The sequence below is a fragment of the Pelodiscus sinensis genome, chromosome 6, assembly GCF_052426305.1.
Source record: "Pelodiscus sinensis isolate ZL-2025 chromosome 6, ASM5242630v1, whole genome shotgun sequence".
NCBI lineage: Eukaryota > Metazoa > Chordata > Testudines > Trionychidae > Pelodiscus > Pelodiscus sinensis.
In genome coordinates, this window is record NC_143057.1 from 9,002,463 (window position 1) to 9,028,453 (window position 25,991).

The 25,991-nt window shown below is 44.9% G+C and overlaps 1 protein-coding gene across 2 annotated transcripts in view; it reads right to left on the reverse strand.

Annotated features, from left to right (window-relative positions):
- Window positions 1-9,808, reverse strand: part of PLPPR1 (phospholipid phosphatase related 1) — a 174,818-nt gene extending 165,010 nt beyond the window's left edge. Inside the window, exon 1 of one of the 2 annotated variants that reach the window (XM_075931389.2) lies at window positions 9,638-9,808. The gene's annotated coding sequence lies outside the window, so the exon portion shown is untranslated. The remainder of the gene's footprint in view (window positions 1-9,637) is intronic. The other variant, XM_075931388.2, reaches the window with a different exon arrangement.
- Between the last annotated feature and the right edge of the window lie 16,183 nt (window positions 9,809-25,991).

Below are 25,991 nucleotides of genomic sequence, written 5' to 3' on the forward strand. Positions count from 1 at the left end.
AAAATGCCCAGAAATCCCAATAGATGTGATTCTTATAATGTAGCGAATGGCACCTTTTTGGCTTTGCATTGTGGTGATTTTCTCAGCGTAACTGAATTGTTCACACTTTCCTCTATTACACTGACGCTTTTGCTTGTTGGAACTGGCACGGGATTTTCTGAGTGGGCATGAGGCCAGTTTAACAGGTAAGAATGCATGGACGCATGCCAGAGAACCAGCATTAGGTATGATCTGTTAGTGACCACATTCCTCCAGGAGGATATCAGAATAGCTTCTCTAACTGCCTTTGTGCAGATATGTCATCGCAACTCTGGATTATATTCGAAAACGGCAAACATGTCTGGCCACACTCAATAGGATCAGTGGTTTGAAGGGAAGCAAATATGTAAGTACGTTACAATGAGCCTCCATCCCTCTGCTTCTCCTCTCTTTCCCCATAAAAAGAACTCCATCAGAGGCCCCAGAAATCCTGGCACGCATCATCTTATAAAACCCAGCCAAGTTTTCTACTGAATACCTTAGCCAGCAACAAGAGAGAGAGCTACAATTTCCCTTTGGTTTAAACTTTGCAGGAGGCCTGTGTACAAAGAATGCAGAAGAGGGTCTCAACAAGTAGAAAAATCAGTTACTGTACAAGATACAAAATGCAAACAGAAAAGCAATTACCGAACAAATAGAATACATTATTGGACATGTGGAAATCAAATGTACTTCATTTTGTTTTCTGCGAATGCGTTACAAATGTCAGAGACAGAAGCATGCAGAGGAATGTGAATGCGATGCAATTTCCTTACACCGTTATGTGCATTTCCATCAGATTAGGGTTTTATCTATCGAAACTCATGGTCTCTGGATCACAATTCTAACCTTATTTAGCTCACGAGGCTCTGAAAGTGATGATAAAAAAAATAACTCAGGACAAAGAAGCACCTTTGAATTAAAATTGTGGTGGAGGTTTCTGAATATGGACCCACTTATACCAGCTGCTCTAAGCCTATGTAGATTCCCCTTTACTTTAGTGAGGCTTCAAGTGGGTATAATGTTTACTCACATGGTACTGCTTGCAGGAACCACCAGGGATGAAATTCAGCCCCGTGTAGAGTCTCGCAGAAGGGTTATACATCACCTAAGCCCCACTCAAAACAGGGAATGAAGTAGACCCAGGCTTCGCACAAGGAGTCTAATCCCCATGAAATTTTTAAATGATCACATTCTTGTAAGCTAAAGCAAAGTAGCAAACTAGGAGTCAGTGTATTACAGCCCCATGTGTGTTTGTCATTTTACTCTAGGAACTGTATCTTTGCCAATAATAATAGGTGCCATTAACATATCCCCTCCATGGGGGATCTTACTGAGCAAAGCCTGCAGGAATTGGCCCGCACATGTTTTCTTTGCTTGTTACGTCATTGCAAAGGAGAAACAAAGATTGAAAGAGACATCTTAAGTTTGAAGGGTTATTCAAACAACTGGTTTGAAAGAATGTAGAGACCGCCAATCTAGCCACCCTGCCTGTTTTAAGTAAATGTGACGTCTCCAAACAAACAGAAGCCTCTCTCTTAATCCAAAGAAAGCACGGTTAACTTTTATCAGAAATATAAAAGAGACATAAGCCTTGCAGACACAGCTCTATTTGTTAGCGCTGGTGTGAATTGCAAGGTCTTACATCTATTCCATATCCTGGGCCCCCTAGAGAGGGTGAGTTAGACAGATGATTAGCACATTTGTGCATGGGGGGCTGCCTGGAAGCTACTTCTGGGGCTGGCGAAGAGATGAGAATAATGATAGAGCACTAAGCTTGTGGGATAACTGATCAAACCTCTGCTTATTACATTCTGTTCTCTCCCCCTTGCCAGCTAATTATATCTTCAATCTCCTTTTTATGTATTGTTTTTAATGTAACCTGCAGGATCTCAGCTGTGCATGACAAAAATCAGATACTACAATAAGACACCTTACATATTGCACTAGCAAAGCTCCATACTTTTTAATATAAATATGCCTATTGCTATAAGCCCCATTTGAATAAAGAAAATTACCTTGTACCTCGGGGAAAGCACTGGAAGATGGAATAAATATATGGCACATCTTTATGGAAAATAAAAGCTACATACGCATTGTAAGAAGCTGAGGGTTTTTACCCAAATTGTATGTGTGTTATCATAGATGTCTGGGAAAGCCACAAGCAAAAAGTTTAATCTTGCATTTTCATGGAGGCACAGTGTACCTGGAAATATTCCTAAATGTACACATATCTTTATGCTAGGTAGGAGGAAATACCAAGGAATGAGTCAATTAAAACAGGGACTAATTCCAATTTACATAGAGACTGTTTTGCATCACTCTACCTGTGGAAAACAGCCTTAGAATACAAGAGAAGCAGCATTAGAAATGAGAGTCAACAGATGAACATTCAAAGAAATAGTAGCTAATAACTGGTAAGCAACCCAAACGATCCTTCAGAGAAACAAGTGACAAAGGGCCAAGTCTTTAAAGCCCTACTCACATGAGTTACTCACACGAGCCCTACTGGTGTGAATAAGGATCATTGATGGGAAAAAGGATTGTACAAGTTGGACCGCCCTGGTCCTGCACCTGGCTGGTCCCGAATGAAGGAATTTGCCAGATCAAGGGAGGTCCCTTGCCACTGGCCCCTCCCTCCAGCTGGCTCCACTCCAGCCCTGTTGCTACAGGGCTTGGCTCTGACCTGCTTCTACCAGCTGGCTGGGGCTCCCCGGGGATGGAGCTCCCCAGCCTCCAAGGCCCCATTTCTGTCCCGTCCAGCCGGGGCATCCCAGGGACGGGGCTCCATGGCTTCTCTCCTGCCTGGCCGGGGTTTCCTGGGCACTGGGCTCTGCAGTTTCCCCGCTGGCTTGGAGCGCCTTGACTCCCGGCTGCTACCATGCTGGGACAGGGCTCTACGGCTGCCCGGCTGCTGCCGTGCCCAGCTGGGTCGCCCTGGGATGGAGCTCGCCAGTCCTAATGGTGAGGCTCTCTCACCGCTGGACTCCCAACCGGCTTGCATTGTCGCCGGACTAGAGTGTCCCAGATTTAGGAGGTTCAACCTGAAGGATCAACTCTTTTAGCTGAAATCTTGTGGAAGGGGCGAGAGGGGGAGGAATCACGCACATGCACAGAGACAACTAAACTCTTCAGAGCCAGTACATAGGTTAGTTTCAGCTAGAAAAGATAGAAACAAGTTGTTGCACCAACTTTATACTGACGCAATAATGCATTCTACATTTTTTTTAAAAGCAAGAAAATCCCCTCAAAATGGATAGCCACAAAAGATCCTGAAGTCAAACAAGTGTTTTGGACATGCAAAGAATGCAGGACTGACTCTACAGATAATAGGAAAAACTTAAAAAAACAACGATCGACTAGTAGCACCTTAAAGACTAACAAAATTTAATTCTCTAATTAAAAGTTTCTAATTTTTTATTCTTGGATCTGGACTTCTAATACTCCCTGTCATCTGAAGAATTGGGCTGTGCCAACGAAAGCTCATGACACCATCGACATGTTTTGTTAGTCTTTAAGGTGCTATGAGACTATTTGTTGTTTTTTAAGTTTTTCCTGTTACAAACTAACTCGGCTATCCCTCTGAAGCTTTTCTACAGATAATGTATTCATGGCCAAATTCTACAGTCCTTGCACAGGCAAAATGCCCATTAGAGAGTCAAGAAAAGCTTTGCCGATCCTTAAACTTCAATACTGGATTTACAGAGCACAGGCTGTAGATAAATACAGAACCTGGCTCTGCAAGTAGCTGAATGCCCTGTTTCCACTTGATTCGACAAGAATTGAAGGCCCTCATAGGATTAGGATCACAATGAGACACAATGGTCCAAATTCTGAAAGGAGCTAACCTCTGGTCTCCTAACAAAGTCAGTAGGACAAATCTTGGATTCGCTCCTCATTGAAGCATATGGGACTTTTATCCAAATAAGGACTAAGCAAAAACTGAGCAAGATTTGACCTATGTGAAGTTGAAGGTCCTCACACCTTTCAGGGAAAGACCACCTTGTTCTCACACCTGCACAATACCACTGACTTTACATGTCTATGCAGGAGAACAGAATTTAACGCTCTTCCGAGTTACTCTTGATGAAACTCAGAAGAAGGAAGTTCAAGTGATTTATATTGTCACCAGAATCTCAGAATTTTTCCTTGCTTTCTGCTGCTATTCTCAACAAAAAAATATGGTCCTCATGAAAGAAAAATAAGTATAACCTTGAAAGTATTTCCTTTGAAAAATGTTAACTTGCAGGAAAAAAAAAACCAGTATGGACTCTCTATCATTCTCTGCAGGATTTGGGGAGGGGTTGCTTCCCTTTCCTCCTGCTCCCCACCTCCAAACTTTCTTTCATTTAGAAAATAAAATCAGAACTGATCTCCAGATCTAATAAACTAATATTCCATTTAGCTGGCTAAGTAAGAGTCTGACTTTTTAAATGTACTTTTTAGAAAGCAATTCTAACCATGACTAATGTGGTTTCTGAAAGCTTTCTGTACATTCATGGGTGAAATACCGCATGAATGTATGTAAACAAAAATTACTATATGCAACTGGTTAATTTATGCATACTGCTCTGAGAGCTCAATTCTACACTTCTGTGCAAGAGGACTCTTAGAGTACGTCTAGACTACATGGCTCCGTCGACGGAGCCATGTAGATTTGTTTGTTCGGCAAAGGGAAATAAAGCCGCAATTTAAATAATCGTGGCTTCATTTAAATGGCTGCCCCGCTCTGCCAATCAGCTGTTTGTCGGCAGATCGGGGCAGCCTGGACGCTCCCCTGCCGACATGAAAGCCCTTTATCGACTTCCCCGGTAAACCTCATCCTACGAGGCATAATGGGGGGGACGATAAAGGGCTTTCAGGTCGGCACGGGAGCGTCCAGACTAGTGCGCTGAGCCGACAAACAGCTAATCAGCTGTTTGTCGGCTCAGCGCGGCAGCCATTTAAATTTAAATGAAGCCGTGATTATTTAAATCGCGGCTTCATTTCCCTTTGCCGATCGATGGAGCCATGTAGTTTAGACACACCCTTACATCTCACAGAGCCCTACATGAGCCAGTGGACTGACTCAATGTGAAGATAAAGTACTTTGAGTACAATGCAAGACTGGGTCCACAGTGTGCTAAATAGTTGCTAAATATTATTATTGTTATTGCTATTTTGTTAGTTGCACAAGAACGAACATGAAAACTAGACTTTTGTAACCAGGAAAACGCTAACAAGGGGCATATCTAAGCTAAAAAAAATTCCACTTAATTCTGTAATAATATCACAACTTGTTATGCAAATGCTTGAGATTTCACAAAATTCAACATCTAGCCTCTTACTGCTAGAAGAAGTAGGAGGAAGGAAGAAAAGAGCTGTGAGATAGCAATTTGAAAAAAAATCTTGGATAACCAGCAAAGCTAGCAAAGAAAATTAGGAAATAATACATGAAAAGCTAAAAGGCTTATGGTGTAATTAAATGTATTTTCAAACTCCTCCTTCTCTTAGCTTAGAAGTGCCTCTTTGAGTGATCTTCCATTTATTTCTAAGTATTTCATAACTGCCACAAACAGAGAAACTGGCCTCCAGTCAACTGAAGAAATGGGCTGTTCCCATGAAAGCTGAAGATACCATCTACATGTTTTGTTAGTCTTTAAAGTGCTACCAGACCATTTGTTGTTTTTAAAGTTTATCTGACTAAATGATAGTCACGAAATGCTCCTCATTAGATCCATGTGTCCTGGCTGAAAGAAGTTCCCTGCCAGCTGCTCTTTATTCTTAGACCTTGTCACTGCAGGGAAATGGTACCATTTTAGAAAATGTGCCCATGAACACATTTCAATGAGCATGTTGTTCAACACAATTTTAACCAGAAAGTCAACACATTTTCATGTCCACACTAAGGGCAAAATTGCACTTAAAGTCATTCTAGCTAAAACAGGTTAACATTCTTACTGACACCCTGTTTTTTCCCAATTCAGGTTGAAACTTGCTAGTCCGGCACCTTCAGGACCTGACGGGAGGCCAATATCAGCTAACAGCATTACCAATGTTTCCACTGCTTACTGGGCTGTTAGAAGACATTGAGGGCTAAATTAGAGGTAAATAACAGCACAGAACACCGAGAGCCAGGACAGGTGGCTGTAAATAAACTTTATGGAACCGCAGGAAACTTGGCCACACCATGATAAATGGACATACAGCTAACTAAAATCATGCCAGACCACGGATGTTGCTGGATCAGAGAGGTTCAACCTGGACAAGCAAACCTTCCACAGGCTAAGCTAAAATATTTTAGGAGCAGATCATTATCACTGGTGTTACATCACTGAAGCTAGGACAGTTTACAGAAGCTGAATTCTGGACTCTCCTAGCCCAGAACTCAAATCAGATCCCAGCTGTACAGTTAATTCAAACTTGTCTACATTCATGCACTTTAAAGGCACCTGGGTCTTCCTGACAAGTCACCTTTGCCTTTACAGAAATGGAAAGAAATACAACAAAGAAAGGAAGTTATTAAAAGAATTAGGAAACTTCATGCTAATGATTTCAGGCTAGATTGGGCCTTTAAAGTCAGCAGTGAGCCACAGGCAGGAATGCTAAGAACTATGCTTAGGAATAATTTGCCCAGAGCTCCTCTTTACCAACGTGAGGAACTGAGCATGCTGCACCAGATCTTTACAAAAGATAGCACACGCCCATCCCCCTTCTGCAGTGCTGGACAGCATGCTGGAACAGAGCCATGTGCAGTCTGTCAGTCCAATGCAACCATCCAAGATTTGCTCCCCTACTCTGCTGTATAAGACCAGCGCACAATTAGGTCTATTATAAATATCTCTAAAGCACCCACCCAGTGGGACCTGCACATCATTCCCTACAATTAGAAGGAAGTAAGTACTTCCATGCAGGAGAAGCGAAAAATATCCCATCTGTCCCCACACAGAGTGACACGTTTTACAATGTGTGGGGCCCAGTTCTGCATTCCCTGCCCATTAACACCAATAAGAGTTTTGGCTAGGCAAGAGATACAAGATTAAGTCCATTGTGACCCCTGGAGTGAACGTTAAACATGGGATTTCGGGAGGTGACAGTCTCCGTTTTGACATTTATTTAAAGGATTTGGATTAGCCATTAAACTCTGCCTCAATATGTGGTATGTTCCAAGATATGAATCAGACATATTGCCAGGGAACAACCCGGGAAGAACAGGTAGGAGAATATAGTAATAGAAACACAGTTTCCACTGCTCACACACATCCACTTCCCACTGTGGACTCCTTGCATGAATCCAAAATCCATCCCCTTTCCTTGGAGAAGGGAACCCATTTATTTTCCTTCCCCTGCAGGAGGCAGGTAGCTTCTTCTGATCACCAGAAGTATTCACATCGCACACTATCCCATTTAAAGGAGACACTAGGCCAGGCTCCCAGCAAAATCAGAATAGCTCCATTCAACTCAGTGGCGTGACCTCCATTTGCACCAGCTGAGGTGAGGATCTGGATTTATGTCCTGAAACCTTTTTCTATGTACAGGGCACCACCTTGGTTCCCAAGGAGGAAAGCATCTTTGTGTTCATATCTATAAATACAGGTATTTGTAGGAGCCACTCCCATCTCAAAATATGCGGTCTTCATAGGTATCTTAAAAACACGGGGGAAATACTCATCAGCTCGCTTTGTCTATGGACGCTCACAGAAGTGAAGGAAAAGACGAGGAAAATGGCAGCCCACTCCTCAGTCACACATTGGGGACACATTCCCCACAAGCCACGCTCTCTCACATACCCTGTTATCCTCAGAATAAAGACACATCCAACACCGGCTCCTTTTGCCTGTAGGGGAGATTTCGGCTCCTTTCATCTCCTAGAGCTGATTTCAACATGCTTTTCAATAAACTCATCATTCATGCCCATTAGTGACCCCAGCGTCACCTCGGCTGCTTGTGGTACATGCACAGAAAGAACAACCATCAAAACAATGACACCCCTTCCCGTCCTCTCTCCCCTCTGACCAGATCGTCCGTTGAATAGAGCACACAGGTCACTTTTTAATCTGCTGGAGGGGCTAGGATGGAGTCTCTGGGGCCGTGACAGAGAAGCAGGGAGCGGAGCATGTCCCAGCAGCGTATGTGAACCCCCCCGCCTCATCCCATGAGAACGCAGCCCAGGGTCCGCTTGAGAAAGCAATCCCCCACCCAGATCTTACCCCCAGAGAACCACATGTACCAGCGGCACAGGGCTGCAAGCACATCGACCCCCAAAGAGACACCGCCACACAAACACACGAAGACACACTCACCCGTTACACACACGCATCCAGGCAGGTCTCTCCGCGTGTGTCCCTCCCACCCATACACCCCCCACACCAAACCACGCACACAAGGAGTCACACACACAGACCCACAACCCCCCCTACACAGAGCAAGAACACGAAAGACATAGACACCCAAACACACACAGGCAACCAAGAGACCCCCCCCCACACACACACACAGACCCACAACTCCCCCTACACAGAGCAAGAACACAAAAGACATAGACACCCAAACACACACAGGCAACCAAGAGACACCCCACCCCCCACACACACAGACCCACAACTCCCCCTACACAGAGCAAGAACACAAAAGACATAGACACCCAAACACACACAGGCAACCAAGAGACCCCCCCCCCCCACACACACACACACACAGACCCACAACTCCCCCTACACAGAGCAAGAACACAAAAGACATAGACACCCAAACACACACAGGCAACCAAGAGACCCCCCCCCCCCACACACACACACAGACCCACAACTCCCCCTACACAGAGCAAGAACACAAAAGACATAGACACCCAAACACACACAGGCAACCAAGAGACCCCCCCCCCCCACACACACACACACACAGACCCACAACTCCCCCTACACAGAGCAAGAACACAAAAGACATAGACACCCAAACACACACAGGCAACCAAGAGACCCCCCCCCCCCACACACACACACAGACCCACAACTCCCCCTACACAGAGCAAGAACACAAAAGACATAGACACCCAAACACACACAGGCAACCAAGAGACCCCCCCCCCCCACACACACACACAGACCCACAACTCCCCCTACACAGAGCAAGAACACAAAAGACATAGACACCCAAACACACACAGGCAACCAAGAGACCCCCCCCCCCACACACACACACAGACCCACAACTCCCCCTACACAGAGCAAGAACACAAAAGACATAGACACCCAAACACACACAGGCAACCAAGAGACCCCCCCCCACACACACAGACCCACAACTCCCCCTACACAGAGCAAGAACACAAAAGACATAGACACCCAAACACACACAGGCAACCAAGAGCCCCCCCCCACACACACACACAGACCGATCCCTGGCTAATATGTACATGCAAGCACAGCCACGCCACTCCCCCTGGGGTCTCCTCCCGCAGCCAGCCCCACAACCACCCCGGCCCTAAACTCAGCCCCCCTTGTCCCCAAGGGAAACCAAATGAAAAGTTTGCTGCTGTGAAGGCAGGCGGCTGCGCCCAGCCCGCGGAGGCACGAAAGGACAAGCCCCCCCGGACCCGGGCCCCTCGAGCCAACGCCGCCCCCCGCCGCCCCGCACTCACCTCTGCGCGCTGCAGCTAGCAGGAGCGAGCGCCATGCAGCCGGCTGCCCCGAGCCGCGCTCCCCAGCCAGGGCATGGTGCGCGCGGGGCCGCCGGGCTCCGTCCTGCGCCGCTGCTGCCGCCCGCGGTCCAGCCGCCGCTGTTGTGAGCAGAAGGGACCCGGCAGCCGGGCAGGAGCGCGCAGGCGCGGGGGGGGGGGGGGGATGCTCAGGCTCCCGGGGCTTCCCCCCTCCAGAGCCGGGCGGGGGAGGGGGAGCCGCTTCCCCAAGCCCCGCCGCTCTGTGGGCAGGGCCAGCCCGCCCTTCCCCTCTGCCTGCTGGACCCTCCCTGTGCTCCCCCCCCTCCCCCAGAAATGCCAGGAAACCCCTCCCTCTGCAAACTCTGGGCTTTGCTTTGCACCGCCCCCGCCTCCTGCCTTGGCCTTGGGGATGGGGGGCATGGTCCTTGGCCCTGAGCTGGGGCATTGGCATTCATTCAGGGCTCAAGCAATTCCTTTTGCTTTCATAACTGATGCTGCCAGCCCAGAAAGGGGGGGGGGACTATGAAACCAAGAGGCACTGGAGCTAGTCTTCACCACTGGTCTTTGGCACAGTCGTTCCTACCACTAGGCCTGGCCAAACGTGAGGGATCGTTTTCATCCGTTTGACGGGTCCCATTCATGTTGGGTTTTACGCAGTTTTCCCTCCCTGCTTTTTCTTGAGGTATATGACCCCCAGCGTGGGGCGTCAGACAAGAACGATCAAATGATGAAAAGGTCTAGAGAACATGACCTATGAAGCCAGGCTTCATGAACTGGGCTTGTTTAGTTTGGAAAAAAGAAGATTAAGGGAGGACATGATAGCGGTTTTCAAATATCTAAAATACCTGGCTTCCTTCACAAGGAGGAAGGAGAAAATTTGTTCCTCTTGGTTTCTGAGGACAGGACAAGGAGTAATGGGCTTAAAGTGCAGCAGGGGAGGTTTAGATTGGACATTAGGAAAAAATTCCTAACTGTCAGGGTGGTCAAATATTGGAATAAATTGCCAAGGGAGGTGGTGGAATCTCCCTCTCTGGAGATATTTAAGAACAGGTTAGATAGACATCTGTCAGGGATGGTGTAGACGGAGCTTGGTCCTGCCTTGAGGGCGGGGGGCTGGACTCGATGACCTCTTGAGGTCCCTTCCAGTCCTATTATTCTATGATTCTATGAAATCACGGCCGAGCTGCAGAAACGGTCGACTCTGCCAGTGCAAATTGCCAACTCCCCTTGTCGGAATATACTAACTACCTTGCCTGCAACACTGCGCTGTTCTTGCTTTGCCAGTCGATGGAAGTATTTATTCCACAATTTCAGCCAAATGGACATGTACAAGTAAAAATCTAAGCACTTGCAGTGTAGCGCAGATGGGTGGAATTGAACCTGGGACTTCTGGAAGTTAGTGCAGGATCCTCTACAGCTTGAGCTAAAAGTCTGCTGTCTCTCAGATAAGGCAGTAGAGTAAACTCATTCTCTCTCTCTGTACTCTGGGGCCAGGGACCACACACAAAATGAGAAGAATAAAAAAAAACCCAGAGCAAAAACACCTCACCGATGTGGCCCTCGACTGAGAAGTAGAAAGACACTCCCCGTGTTCCCATCACACACCAGAGACCTGGGCCAGTAAATTTTGTGGGGTCCCAGCAGGCTCTGGGGTGGGGCCAAAATGAGAGTTTCCTTGTGTGGGAGGCAGCTGCCAGGAAGCAGGCTTTAGGTGTGAGGAGTTGGTGGGTCTGGGTGGTGACAGGGTGCAGGAGCAGGCTGGAGGATTAGGTGGGAGGTAGGGGGTGGCATCTGAAGGATGGGGATGTTGCAGGGCTGGAGCACCAGCTCCCTGATGTTGGGGGGAGCCCCAAGCCTCAGGGGCCAGATCCAGGCAAGCTGGGGGCCAGATCCAGCCCCTGGGCCATAGGTTCCCCACCCTTGCTGTAGGAGTCTGAGTTCCACTCCATGGGGCAGTGAAGCATAGCCAGTAGATGGATGGGTTATACAAGCCTATCTGTAGCACTGGTTATATTACATGCAGTATTGCACTTACCCTGGCTCCCCCTCCCTATCAGCTGAGTTTCACATGTACAGAATACAGCAAATGGAGCATGTTATTGTCTCCAAATGATCCAGGCCTGAACATTTAATGTTTGCAGCCCCAATCCTGCAAGCAGACCTTGACTCTATGCAGACTTGTTGACACTCAGTCATTGGACCCATGTGTAGCCCACACTCTAGTCAATGCCTACAGAGAACTCATGCAGGGTCAGGCCCACTTCTGGTAACTTACACTTGGGCTACGTCTACACTGGCATGATTTTGCGCAAGAACTCTTTTGCAGAAGAGTTCTTGTGCAAAAACTCTTCCAGAAGAGAGCGTCTACACTGGCGTGTGCCTTTGCGCAAGAGATGTGCTTTTGACCAAATGCATCCGTGCCAGTGTAGACACTCTCTAGCGCAAGAAAGCTCCAATGGCCATTTTAGCCATCGGGCTTTCTTGCACAAGAAATTCATGTTGCCTGTCTACACTGGCCTCTTGCGCAAGGACACTTGCGCAAGAGGCCTTATTCCTGAGCGGGAACGTCATAGTTCTTGTGCAAGAAGCCCTGATTTCTTACATTAGAACGTCAGTGTTCTTGCACAAGAACTCGCGGCCAGTGTAGACAGGCCAAATCTTGCCAATGTAGACACAGCCATAGATCAAAGGTGCTAGGAACTTTACTGAGACTTTATAATGCATCGGACCATCAGGAATGCTGTTTCCCAGGGGCTGCTGAGTTGGTTTTTACTGGAATAAAAGATGTAAAGGCTCCATTCCTGCAAACCCTTCTTAACATGAGGTGCACATACTCAGATAAATAATCCCATTGATTGAAGACAGTGGGACAGCTGAGCTGAATCAAAGTTGGCAAACCCAGCTGCTACTGTAGCATTTCTGAATATTAAATACTTTATAGGGTTAAGTAATAGCATAATGATTTGCACAATATCCCTCTATTAGACTCAGATTTGCCTGCAGCCTACACACTCCTGCTATTATCATCCATGAGAAGCTATAGATAATGTTACTGATGCTTTAAAGCAACTAATTGCACATTATTTTCAGCTTCCCACACAGGCGGTTTTTGATATATATGCTATGGATCTGCGTCCCAAAGGAAGGACGATTCCAGTGATTAAGGTGTCAGGTAATATCCATTTTACAAAAAGGGGAAACCAAGGCACAGAACAGTGACATGTCTTATCCATGTTCACCCAGCACGTCAGTGGCAGAGACAGAACCCAACAGAACCTAGGACTCCTGTGTCCCAGTCTACTGCTTCATCCTCAGAGCTTTTGAGTCTCAGAGCACTAAGCCATATTGCTTCCCACAGTACCTCGGACAGATCAATTTTATTTCCTCCTGCTTCAGGTGAAGAAAACTTCTTTGGAGAACAGCCACCCACTTGAAATCAAACCTGAACTTTTGGACCTTCAGGTCTGCATCTTGTTTCCTATCTTCTCCCCTCTCACATCTCTTTCACGTGGCCAACTGATTCCTCCCCTCCCGCCCATCTGGATTATGGAAGAAATAACAGCAGAAAAAGAGACAACTTTTCCCCCACTTGCCGCAGCAATCAGGAAGTGAAGTGAAAGCAGCACAGGAAAGCTCATGGGGTTTTTTCCCCTTGGGCCTGTGTTCAAGCAGATTTCTAACCTACTTCTAATTTCAGGGAAGCGCAGCAAGGGGTGAACTTTCGTTTATGAGTGTGCGTGGTCGTGTGGTTTGCCTGAAGCAGCAGCAGCAGCAACAAGGGCTATTTTTAGCCTAAAGTAGGCCAGGCGGCCCCAGCAGAAGTTTTGATAGGAAGAATATTTTTCAAGGAAAACAAACAAAAACAATAGAGAACGGTAAATAAGACTGATCTTTGATCAGTGCTCCACATTAGCAGCTATGAAACAAGCTAAGGACAGGCATTCAAGCAACCTATGTGTCTTAGGAAACCCACCTCTTCCCACCCCAAATAAAGAACAGTCACTCTTCCAGAAAACTAAATGTAACTTTTGGAACCACTGCATACCTCCGATAGGCTGGGGTTTTAAAAAGAAAAATTATTAGTAATTAATAGGGATGTAAATAGCATTTAAAAATAGTAACTGTGTAACTGATCAAAATTCCATCAGTTACACGGTTAAAAGGGTTCCGTGGTTTGGCAGCATCTGGCCCACAGAGTCCCATCTCCATCGTCTGTTGGCCCTGCAGGCTTCCCGCTGCCTGACCCACTTTCTCTAGCAGGCTGTGTCTACACTGGCCACTTATTCTGGAAAATCAGCCGCTTTTCCGGAATAACTTGCCAGCTGTCTACACTGGCCCCTTGAATTTCCGGAAAAACACTGACGATCTACTGTAAAATCATCAGTGCTTTTCCGGAAAAACTATGCTGCTCCCGTTCGGGCAAAAGTCCTTTTCCGGAAAACTGTTCTGGAAAAGGGCCAGTGTAGACAGCACAGATTTCTTTTCCGCAAAAAAGCCCCGATCGCGAAAATGACTATCGGGGCTTTTTTGCGGAAAAGTGTGTCTACATTGGCATGGACGCTTTTCCGGAAAAAGTGCTTTTCCGGAAAAGCATCCTGCCAATGTAGATGCGCTTTTTCTGGAAATACTTATAGCGGAAAACTGATCCGTTTTAAGCATTTCCGGAAAATCATACTAGTGTAGACGTAGCCGCAGAGTTTAACCATTAAGAAGAACCAATAAGCATTGGTTAACAGGTTAACCAGTTAAACTCTTACACCCTTAGGGTATGACTACACTACCACCTTAGTTCGAACTAGGATGGTTAATGTAGTCAATCGAAGTTGCCAATGAAGCCCGGGATTTAAATATCCCGGGCTTCATTTGCATCTTGCCGGGCGCCGCCATTTTTAAATCCCTGGTAGTTCAAATTAGGCTTTCTAATTCGAACTACCGTTACACCTCGTTCCACGAATTAGAAAGCTTAATTCGAACTACCAACTCCGTGCCACGTGTAGCTGCAGGCACGGATTCCGAACTACCAGGGATTTAAAAATGGCGGCGCCCGGCAAGATGCAAATGAAGCCCGGGATATTTAAATCCCGGGCTTCATTTGCAACTTCGATTGACTACATTAACCACCCTAGTTCGAACTAGGGTGGTAGTGTAGACATACCCTTAGTTATTATTGTATATGCTCCTACACTTCAGTTAGTAATGCTCCTACACTTCAGTTAGTCTATAAGGTGCCACAGGACTCCTCGTCACTTTCATCAAACACAGAAATCCCAGTTACGGAACAGGCCTCCCGTGGGCTGGGTGCTGTACAAACACAGAACAAAAAGTTGGTCTCCGTACCATGGAGCTCTAAACTCAAACCCTGATGCAGCAGTGTTTCCCTAGTCAGCCCGGGCTTTGAGGAACATGCCTGACTAAATATTCATGCCAAGTCCATTGAATTCAATAGGATTTAATTACGTGATTAAACACATGCTTCAGTGCTTTGACGAATCAGGGCCCTGAGCGAGTTAGGTGGCACATCCAGTTGAAATTCAATGGGCTCGGGGTGCTGCCTCCTTCACACTCCTTTTACAGTCCCAGCCCAACTGCAGTAGTGATTTGTCATTTAGTAGACCTAATTCTGCTCTCAGTGTGGTGCAAATCGCTAGTGCCGCCCTAATTTTTCAGATGATTGTCCTCAATAATACATGAAAGAGTCATTTATCCCCCAACTATAAGGAGAGTAGCTCAAAATATCTTTTTTTCTTTCATGTCACCCGTTGGCTCCCTCTTCCGGAACTGTCATTTGAAATATTTAGCTCGTTACTGTGAGATTCCATTCTATAGGTTTTGCTGTGTTCTGGAATTATTTGCCTCCCACTATGAGGCTATGTCTACACTACAGAGTTTTTTTGGAAAAACAGCTGTTTTTCTGAAAAACTTCACTTACGTTCACACTGCAATACAACTTCTTTTGGGAAAAAAAATCAAAAGAACAGAGGAGTTTTTCCGACATTGGTAATCCTCTTTCTACGAGGAAGAAGCCTTCTTCCGAAATAGCTTTTTTGGAAAAAGGCATGTATAGACGGGGAAGAGGGAGTTCTTTCGAAAGAAGAGCAAAGAGGAAAAACGCACTGGTGCCCTGGTGGCCACTCCATCCATAGTAATCAAAGCTTAAATGTGTGGACGCTAACTTTTGAAAAAGAAGATGGCTTTTTCGATGCACTTTGGCAGTGTGGGCGCTCTCTTTCGGAAGAAGTTTTTTCGGAACATCTCTTCCAGAAAAGCTTCTTCTGAAAGAAGCCTGCAGTCTAGACGTAGCCCGAATTATATGATGGGACTCCCACAGTATTAAGAACAATAGTTGCCATAGTTAGTCAAACCACCAGTCCATCTGATCTAGTATCCCGATTCTAGAAACAGCCAGCACCTCATGTTTAAGAGAAAACCCAACAACGCTATAATGCCTTTAAGATTTGATCTTGTGTAATGCTCCATTCTCTGATTTCTGTGCAAGCAGGTGAATAATCCCACTGAAATCAACGAGCTACTCTCGTGCTTAAATTAAACATGCAGTCAAGCTCTTTGCCAGATAAAGCCCAGAATCCTAAGCAACTTGCAGTATTGTGCCCTTAGGAATTTGCACTGTGGTGTTCACAATGGGTAAGTATTTCCTAACGCATATTGGCAATCAGATGAGACTCCTTAGCGTGAAATTTAATTATACTTATTTTTAGCATGCAGCCCTACTTTAAAATCCAGCAACTTTAAATGACACCATAGCTTTTGCATCTGTGTAAGTACAGTCCAAGAGACGAAATAATCCCTAAATTTGTTTATCCTTAATTTTATCGAGTGATCTCTTGGGACAAGATAAAAAGAAAGAACCGCTCCATTTCCACAGCTCAGTTTTCACTTTATTCTACATAGTCATAAATACCTCATTCAAGTCCCCTCTGATTTGTCTGCATCCCAGTTATTATGCTGAATGTTTCATAAAGAAGCACTCCCAAGTTCTAGTGGCAACCCGAGCCACACCACTTTCTGCGGCTGCCCGTGGCTGGAAACACTGAACTGGATCCAATGGAAGTCACGAGGCTCCGTAGCTATGGACTGTTGAGATAAACAAAGTGGCACAGGCCCACTAGCAATCTTCCTAAACAGGTCCCGGAGTCCATTTTGAGGAACACTGCCATAAAGTCAGCTCACTCCTATTATATTGTGCTGAGGCATGCAATTTGACAGACTGGTGTGCTTTCAGTCTCTTTGATGCAGCAGGTATGGTGTTTCTGTAGGTGCATCTAGACTACATTCCTCTTTCTAAAGAGGAATGCAAATGAGGGAAATCGAAAATGCAAATGAAGCACTGATTTACAAATCTCACAATTCTTTTGCATTATATCTTCCGATCACTTTTTCAGAAGAGATTTCTTCTAAAAAAAAAAGAAAAAAAGCAGTCTAGACGGGGTTCTTTCGGGGAAAAAAACTTTTTTCGAAAGAACCCTTATTCCTGAAAAAATGAAGTTTACAGGGTTCTTTCGAAAAAGGTTTTTTTTTTTTAAAAAAAGAACCCTATCTAGACTGCTTTAAAAAAATAAATCTCTTCCGAAAAAGCGATTGGAAGAGATTATGCAAATGAATTGTGAGATTTCTAAATCAGTGCTTCATTTGCATTTTCAATTTCCCTCATTTGCATTCCTCTTTCGAAAGAGGAATGTAGTCTAGATGCACCCAGTGGGCCCAGTGACAGGCTGGTTGCTACAGAGGAACACTCTTATAGGGGGGTTGGGAGCTGGGATTCACTAGCAGAATCTCGAGGAGTTTGCTGGTAAAGTAGTACGACCGGTGCAGCAGGGAACAAACAAAAAAGCTCCATCAGCACTCTGAGTGTATGTTTACACAGCAAAGTTAACTGTGCAAGCATCTATACAGCCATTCCATTATTTTGAAATAATTTTGAAATAGGTGGCTGTAAACCTCATTTTAAGAAGAAAAATGCCTATTCTGAAACAGCTATTTCGAAATAAGGCACATGTAGATGCTCCTCTGCTGCTATGTCGAAATAGTCCCTCACCAGGGCCATTCTAAGTTATTCCTCCCCGGTGCCTCCTGGGGCTCTAAATCGAGATAGCACGTCCACATTAGGGGAGCCTGGCTCGGACTTGAGACTTCCCTGCAGTGTAGACATGTTATTTTGAAATAAGCTATTTCGGAATAACTATTCCGGAATAGCTTATTTCTAAATAAGCGTGCAATGTAGACATAGCCTGACAGAGAGTATTTTTGCCCTCTGAGCCAGAGTAGTAACTCAGGGCACATCTACACAGCAGAGAAAAAGTTGAATTAAGCTACGTGACTTGAGCTACGTCAGTTGTGTAGCTTAAGTCGAAACAGTTTAATTCAGCTTAAAGGTGCTGTCTACACAGCACAAAGTCAAAGGAAGAGAACTCTTCCTTTGACTTCCCTTACTCCTTGTAAAATGAGGGTTACAGATATCGGAGTAAGAAGTCCTCCAGCTAGCCATTGTTTTGAAATAATGGCTTGCAGTGTAGACATGCTGTTTGTTGTTTCGGAATAACGCTTCTGTGTAGATGTGCCCTCAGTGATGTATGGTTCTGGAAGCCACAAGAAAGCATTGGAGGGATTCCAGAATGGCACCCACTGAATTTGAATGTGCACTTGTCTGCATGTAGAAAACATACGGACATAGACCTGCACCACTGAGGACGCATGAATGCAAAAAGTATTTTTTGCACAAATGAACACAAAGATGCATGTTTGCTGGCATACTTGTGAAAGTGTGGGCCACACTATTATAATCAACTTGAAATGGATTACAAACATCCATTTTAATTAGGAGTGTTGGAGTGTTGTGAGCAAGACATGAGAAGGCATTCTTCCACTCTACTCTACGCTAGATTAGGCCTCCATTGGAGTATTGTGTCCAGTTCTGGGCACCACATTTCAAGAAAGATGTGGAGAAACTGGAGAAGGTCCAGAGAAAAGCAACAACATGATTAAAGGTCTGGAGAACATGAACTATGAAGGAAGACTGAAAAAAATTGGGCTTGTTTAGTTTAGAAAGGAAGAAGACTGAGACTAGACATGATAGCAGTTTTCAAGTACCTAAAAGAGAGTTACAAGGAGGAGGGAGAAAAATTGTTCTCCTTGGCCTATGATGCTAAGACAAGAAGCAATGGGCTTAAACTGCAGCAAGGGAGATTTAGGTTGGACATTAAGAAAAATATCCTGTCAGGATGATTAAACACTGGAATAATTCCCTAGGGATGTTGTGGAATCTCCATCTTCGGGGATATTTAAGCGCAGGTTAGATAGACATCTATCAGGGTTGGTCTAGGCAGTGCTTGGTTCTGCCATGAAGGCAGGGGACTGGACTTGATGACCTCTCGAGGTCCCTTACAGTTCTAGTGTTCTATGATTAAAAAATTAACCGGCTGGCCCATTCTTTACTTGACTGACTAAACAAACACTGTGTAATGTATTATGAAGCATAATTTTTTGTTGTTTCATAGGGAAAGGCAACAACAAAATCAGAGGGTTTAGCTGAGCTAAGTTTTAGGTTTTGGCTCAGTGAAGTACCTTAAGGATTTGCTTCAATCTCAAGTAAGTCTGTAGGACTTAACCAAGTGCTTCAGCGTAAGTGTATGCGAAGCACTTTGCTGAATTGGAGCTTTCAAATAGTTTGGCAATAAGTTTACAGCTGGCATGACTGGCATCAGTTACATTATTCGTCAGTCATACGAACCGGGGTTAAATGCTGTAGTGATGCTACGGGATTCATGCTCGGAGGAGCCCTTTGATGTTTTATTGCATCTGCCTATCCTAACGTGACACTGCACATCACTCAGCACTAGCCGCTTCCAGAGCCATACCAGTCTCTGTCGTAGCAGGAGATTTGATTTAGGAGAAAACTCTGGGTTTATTTACAAACATGTCAATCTTTCTGTGCTCTCAGCAGCTGGGCCCACTACCACCGTATTAGGACCAGATTGAAGTTGTACAACACTATAGATTTGAGGACCTAGTGCTGGAAAAAGCTCAGTTCCCTTCAGCTTTCAGAGTTCCTAAGGCTGGGAGGAAAAATATATTACCCTGAATTTTTGCAGATTTGGGGCCAATCTAATTTTTGTCATGAATTCCCAGCACTTGCCTGCAAATCACCCAATTTGTAGTGAACACAGAAAATGGCTCTGTACACCTGCAAGCTTGTTTCTAGAGATTAGATGCTGACAAATTACAATCTGCTGCAAGACTGTAGCCCTGCAAATTAAGGCTCTGATCTTACAAAGACTTAAGCAAAGTGAGATGCTTGCTGTATCAGACCCAGTCCAGTAAGGATTTATGAATATGCTTAACTTTTATGCCCTCTGAGTGATCTAACTGAAATTGGTGTGTAAAGTTGAGCGTATGCACAAGTCTTTGCAGGATCGGGACCTAACAGAGCAGGCATCTCACTTTGCTTAGTTATTAGCAGTAATAATCCATCTTCAGATATCACCTTCTCTTTGTATGTAATGCTCTGCAATCATACAGTAAATGACAGCTCCGTCCCAAAGAGTTTAAAGTCTAAAAGACAAGATATTACAGGTACATGAAACAAGCAAGCAGGCTTGGTGAGGAAGGAAAATAGGGTGTCTTTTAAGTGAATTCTGAGCACATTTCATAGCTACCCAGTAGCAAGTACCCATCAGCTGCCTAACCATAATGAGAAGGCAATTTTCTGTTTGAATTGTAGCAAAGGTGGGATTTAAGCACAATTCCTATACCTAGCAATTCCCCCACAATTAGCTTTGGGACTGGCTCCTATTTAAGGTTTTTACCTTGTCCCCATTATTGCAATGTCTAAGTAACTGGCAGATAATACATTCATCCTCACAACCCCTCTGACGTAGGAAAGGAAATCCGCATTTTACAGATTATGGGATCTGAAGTACTGAGGCCTGGTCTACTCTAGGACCATAGGCCAAACCACCTGGTGTCTCCACAAAATTAGAATTTGTAAGCAGTGTGTTCACACTACCAAGCCCCTTATTTCGGAATTTGATCTCTGTACTCCTGCTTTTCATCAGGAGTAATGCTAATTCCAAACTTGTAAGTCCGAAATAACATTAGTGTGGATGCTCCGGTGCTGCTAATTCGAACTGATTGGCCTCCGGGAGGCCTCCTGCAGCTCCCCAGTGTGCTTCCTGAGGCTCTCAGTCTGAGGTAGCACGTCCACAGTAACAGAGCCTGCCTCGGACCGCATTCGATGCTTCCCCCTAGTGAGGACACGGAACTTCGAATTTGTTACATAGGGAGTTCATGAGTCAAATTTAGTAATTTCGAAATAATTTCCTAGTGTAGACGTGGCTCTGGGAGACTAAGTGACATGCCTGGGGTCACAGAGGAAGTCTGTGGCAGGACAAGGGCCTGACACTTGTCTTATAAGTCCTAAGCTAGTGCGCAGGCCATCCTTTGTCTCGTAGGTTTATCTCAGCCCTGTGTGCAGCTGTGGAGACACATCCCCATGCTGATTTGTTTTTAACTGATGTTTAGATTCTGCTTCACTTGAGGTGTTTTTGCCAAGCGGAGCAGCATTCTGTGCTACTAAAAATAGAAATGGGTTAACTGCCAAGAGGAATAGTGTTGATCCTTTCCCTGTAGCACAAAAAAGCATCTCTTGGGTGGTGGAACATTGTTTCCTGCTCTGTCCCTCTCCCTCCCCCCAAATCTGAGCAATGTCTGATTTTTCACCAGCCGCACAGTTCTAGTAACACCCACAAATCATTTAGAATAAACACTTGAAAAGGACAGATGAGATACTTCACAGTGAAATACTTAAGCAGTCAGGGTGGCCCACGCTTTTCAGGATACTCTGTAAGGATCTTTTCAGCCTGCTGCAAGCATCTTAGTGTTTTTAATAGAGTTCAACTGAACAAGAAACCTGCAATTGTTTGTTTGTTTTAAATCAAGGATCTCAGGTCATACAAGGCACAATGAAAACTGAAAAGTCCTTTCTCTTTTGCATGTCTCACCAGACATCGGGGTAAGCACACTCAGCAAAGGAGTCTTTTTTGAAGGAATTCCGCAGTAGGTAAAAATGCTAGACGGTATTTGTATTTCCTGAACTGCCAGTGTGTCAGCTACCAATGCCACCTTTGCTGACATGCTGAGGATTAAACCGTGGACCCTCAGAGCTAAAAGCATGAGCTGTTACAACTTGAGCTAGAGGTCGCTAGCAGGGGTGCTAACAGATTCACACCTTCGCTTGGATCACACACAGAGGAGACCTGTAACATACTTTCCATCAGGTTACCCAGGCGTAGAAAGAAGGCCATCAGAACAGCAGAAGATTTCCTCGCCCTAGTGTGAAATTCACCTCTGTGCAAAGGGCTCTCTCTAAGCTTAAGGCATCCCTTAAATCCCATTCAAGTCTTCAAAATAGGCTGCAGGGCTTTGATCTGATCCTCTGCACTGGGGTGAAGTCAAAGGAACAAAATGCCCGGAAAAAGAAAGATGAAGGCAGCCTAGGGAAGGAAGGAAAGGAAAAAGTGTGGGGAGTTGGTTATTCTGCAGAGTGATCCCAACACACCCCTAGCCATGGACTTTCCTCCAGAAATGTGTGTCCTACACTGCCCATCCTGCTCTCAGACTGCCCAGAAATACTAAACGTGTTATTCCTTTAAGGGAATAATGGTCATCATCTTATTATGATACAGGAAGTTACCCAGAGATGTCACTGTATTAGATAAAACAAGTGTATTAGCTACACGGAAGGAGATTTTAAGTGAATACAACTAAAGATAGAAATGTAGCCGTGTTAGTCTGTGGTAACATTATAAACCTCAACTACCCACCCAGAGAAATAAAAAAGCAAATTGAAAGAGCCAGACGAATACCTAGAAACCATCTACTTCAAGACAGACCCAAGAAAACCAACAATAGAACACCACTTGTCATCAACTACAACCCCCAACTTAAACCTGTCCAACACATTATCAATAAACTACAGCCTATACTGGAACAGGATACCATACTCCAAGGCTACGTCTACATTGGCCCCTTTTCCGGAGGGGGCATGTTAATTTCACGAGTCGTAATAGGGAAATCCGCGGGGGATTTAAATATCCCCCGCGGCATTTAAATAAAAATGTCCGCCGCTTTTTTCCGGCTTTTAGAAAAGCCGGAAAAGAGCGTCTACACTGGCCCCGATCCTCTGGAAAAAAAGCCCTTTTCCGGAGGATCTTATTCCTACTTTGAAGTAGGAATAAGATCCTCCGGAAAAGGGCGCTTTTTCCGGAGGATCGGGGCCAGTGTAGACGCTCTTTTCCGGCTTTTCTAAAAGCCGGAAAAAAGCGGCGGACATTTTTATTTAAATGCCGCGGGGGATATTTAAATCCCCCGCGGATTTCCCTATTACGACTCGTGAAATTAACATGCCCCTTCCGGAAAAGGGGCCAATGTAGACGAGCCCCAAGAGGCTCTGGGAGACAGACCCATAGTCTCCTATAGACAACCACCTAACCTCAAGATGATTCTTACCAACATACCACACTAATACCAACCCTGGTACCTTCCCTAGCAACAAACCCCGTTGCCAGCTTTGTCCACATATTCATTCTGCTGATACCATTATTGGACCTAACCAAGTGAGTTATAAGAACAAGAACACATATTCCTGCGCATCCAGAAATATAATCTATGCTATCATGTGCCGAAAGTGTCCGTCTGCTATGTACATTGGACAAACATCTCAGACACTTCGCCAAAGGATTAATGCCCACAAAACAGATATCAGACAAGATCACAAAGAAAAAACAGTTTCTTGCCATTTTAACCAGAAAGGACACTCTCTCAATGACTTAACCACCTGCATTCTGCTACAAAGACCTTTTACATCAGCACTTGAAAGGGAATCCTCTGAACTGTCATTCATGTTAAAATTCGACACTCTCCAAAAAGGAATGAACAAACACTTGAACTATCTCACTCATTACCAAGATAGCTTCCCCAATTATCACCTCTAATACCATTAACTCACAAACATCCCACTCTCCCCACCTCTATCATCATCAACTCACAGACACTTACCTTCCTTCCTCCCTCTCCTCCCCCCCGCATCCTCCTCCTGTTCTGCAATGTGATTTGTCCTTTTCATATGTGTTCATTTTTTTAATTGTATCCTTTGGTATTTATGGTTGTGACTATTTTCTTCCACTATTTGATCTGAGGAAGTGGGTCTGGCCCATGAAAGCTCATCATCTAATAAACCATCTTGTTAGTCTTTAAAGTGCTACATTGTCCTACAACTGAGGAGGCATTAAAGTCAGGAATAGTTACAAGAAAAATGAAGTCTCAGAGAGGTAGCCATGTTAGTCCATAACTTAAAAAAAACGAGTAGTCCTCCGGCACCTTAGACTATATCTCTACTATCAGCATATTTTGAAATAAGTTATTTCAAAATAATAACTCCCAAAGGGTATGTCTGCACTGCATTCCTCTTTTAAGAGAGGAATGCAACTGCAGCCGAGCGAAATTGCAAATGAAGTACGGATTTGAATTTTCCATGCTTCATTTGCATAATCGCGGCAGGCCACTTTTTCGAAATACCCTATTTCGAGATAAAAAATGCTGTTTAGATGTTCTTCTTTCGAAATAACCCTTAAACCTCATTTCATAAGGAGTAAGAGTTATTATGAAAGAAGGGTTTTTTCTCAAAATAACCGTGTCTAAACAGCATTTTTTATCTCTAAATAGGGTATTTCGAAAAAGCGGCCGGCCGCGATTATGCAAATAAAGCATGGGAAATTAAAATCCGCGCTTCATTTGCAATTTCTCTCAGCTGCATTTGCATTCCTGTCTCGAAAGGGGAATGCAGTGTAGACATACCCAAAATAACTAGTTTGAAATAAACTTATTCCTCTTCCCAATCAGGAGTTATTATTTCAAAATAACCAGCCCATTATTTCGAAATAGCAGGCTGGGTAGTGTGGACGCTCACCTTGTTATTTTGAAATAAGGGGAGTTATTTCAAAATATCTCGGTAGTGTAGATATATCCCTAGAGACTAACAAATCGTAGATAGTATCATAAGTTTTCATGGGCAAAACCTACTTCCTCAGGCGAACTTGAGTGGAGTCTATTCTAGATTCAAGCTTGCTTAGATTCAAGCAAAATTTCTCACCACATGCTACCAACAAGATTACTGACCAGACTCTCAGATCAAGACTGTTTAGGAGCCCCAACCTGAGGTCCTTCTCCTCCGCCAGTCAGCCCAGACTGAGCCTCTCCTCAGGCTTTTATACCCTGGGCTACCGTCTGAGCATGCCCAACAGGCCAGCGAGGATAACCCTGTTAGTTCAGTGCGGGGCTCGTGCACCCCATCACAGGAACACTTTGCCCTACTATTCCCCACATGGGCATCATTTGGTGCCTTGTCTCTTAGCCTTTCCTAAATTTGGGGAATACTCTTTATAGCAAATAGATCAATGTTATTCTACACATGTTTCAACAGCAGCTCATACAACCAGTAGAGCAGATGGACAGTGGGAGAAATTCTCTGCAAACTTTTGCATGAATTGCCAAGTGCTGTTGTATCAGCTTTGTTCATACTCTCCCCACTTCCCCCCGAGCATTTATGCAAGTGGGTTTTGTTCACGTAGCTGTTGGAAACATTGTTAGAATATCCCTAGGCGTGTCTGAACAAAGGCATTCACATATGAATATAGGTAGCAACGATTCATGTTGACAGAAGTGTTCACCCTGGCTACGTCTACACTGGCCCCTTTTCCGGAAGGGGCATGTAAATTTCAGCAGTCGTCGTAGGGAAATCCGCGGGGGATTTAAATATCCCCCGCGGCATTTAAATAAAAATGTCCGCCGTTTTTTTCCGGCTTTTAAAAAAGCCGGAAAAGAGCGTCTAGACTGGCCCGATCCTCCGGAAAAAGTGCCCTTTTCCGGAGGCTCTTATTCTTACTTTTTATTTAAATGCCGCGGGGGATATTTAAATCCCCCGCGGATTTCCCTACGACGACTGCTGAAATTTACATGCCCCTTCCGGAAAAGGGGCCAGTGTAGACGTAGCCCCTCTGTTTATCTACTTTTCATCATTTAGGTGAGGAGCAGAAGCAATACCCTGTGAAACTCAGTGGGCGGTCCTGCAAAGCGCCTGATCTCAGGACTGTAGAAGACTAATTTGTAGTAAAATAAACCCCTACCTGAACCATTGCCCAAACTCAGACTTAACCCAAAATGTACAGATTCAAATGACTGTAGGTTGCATTTACACAAATAAAACCTCTTTACATGCAACTTTCATTCTAGCCCACCAAGAAGAACCAAAAGTTTTCCAATGCAG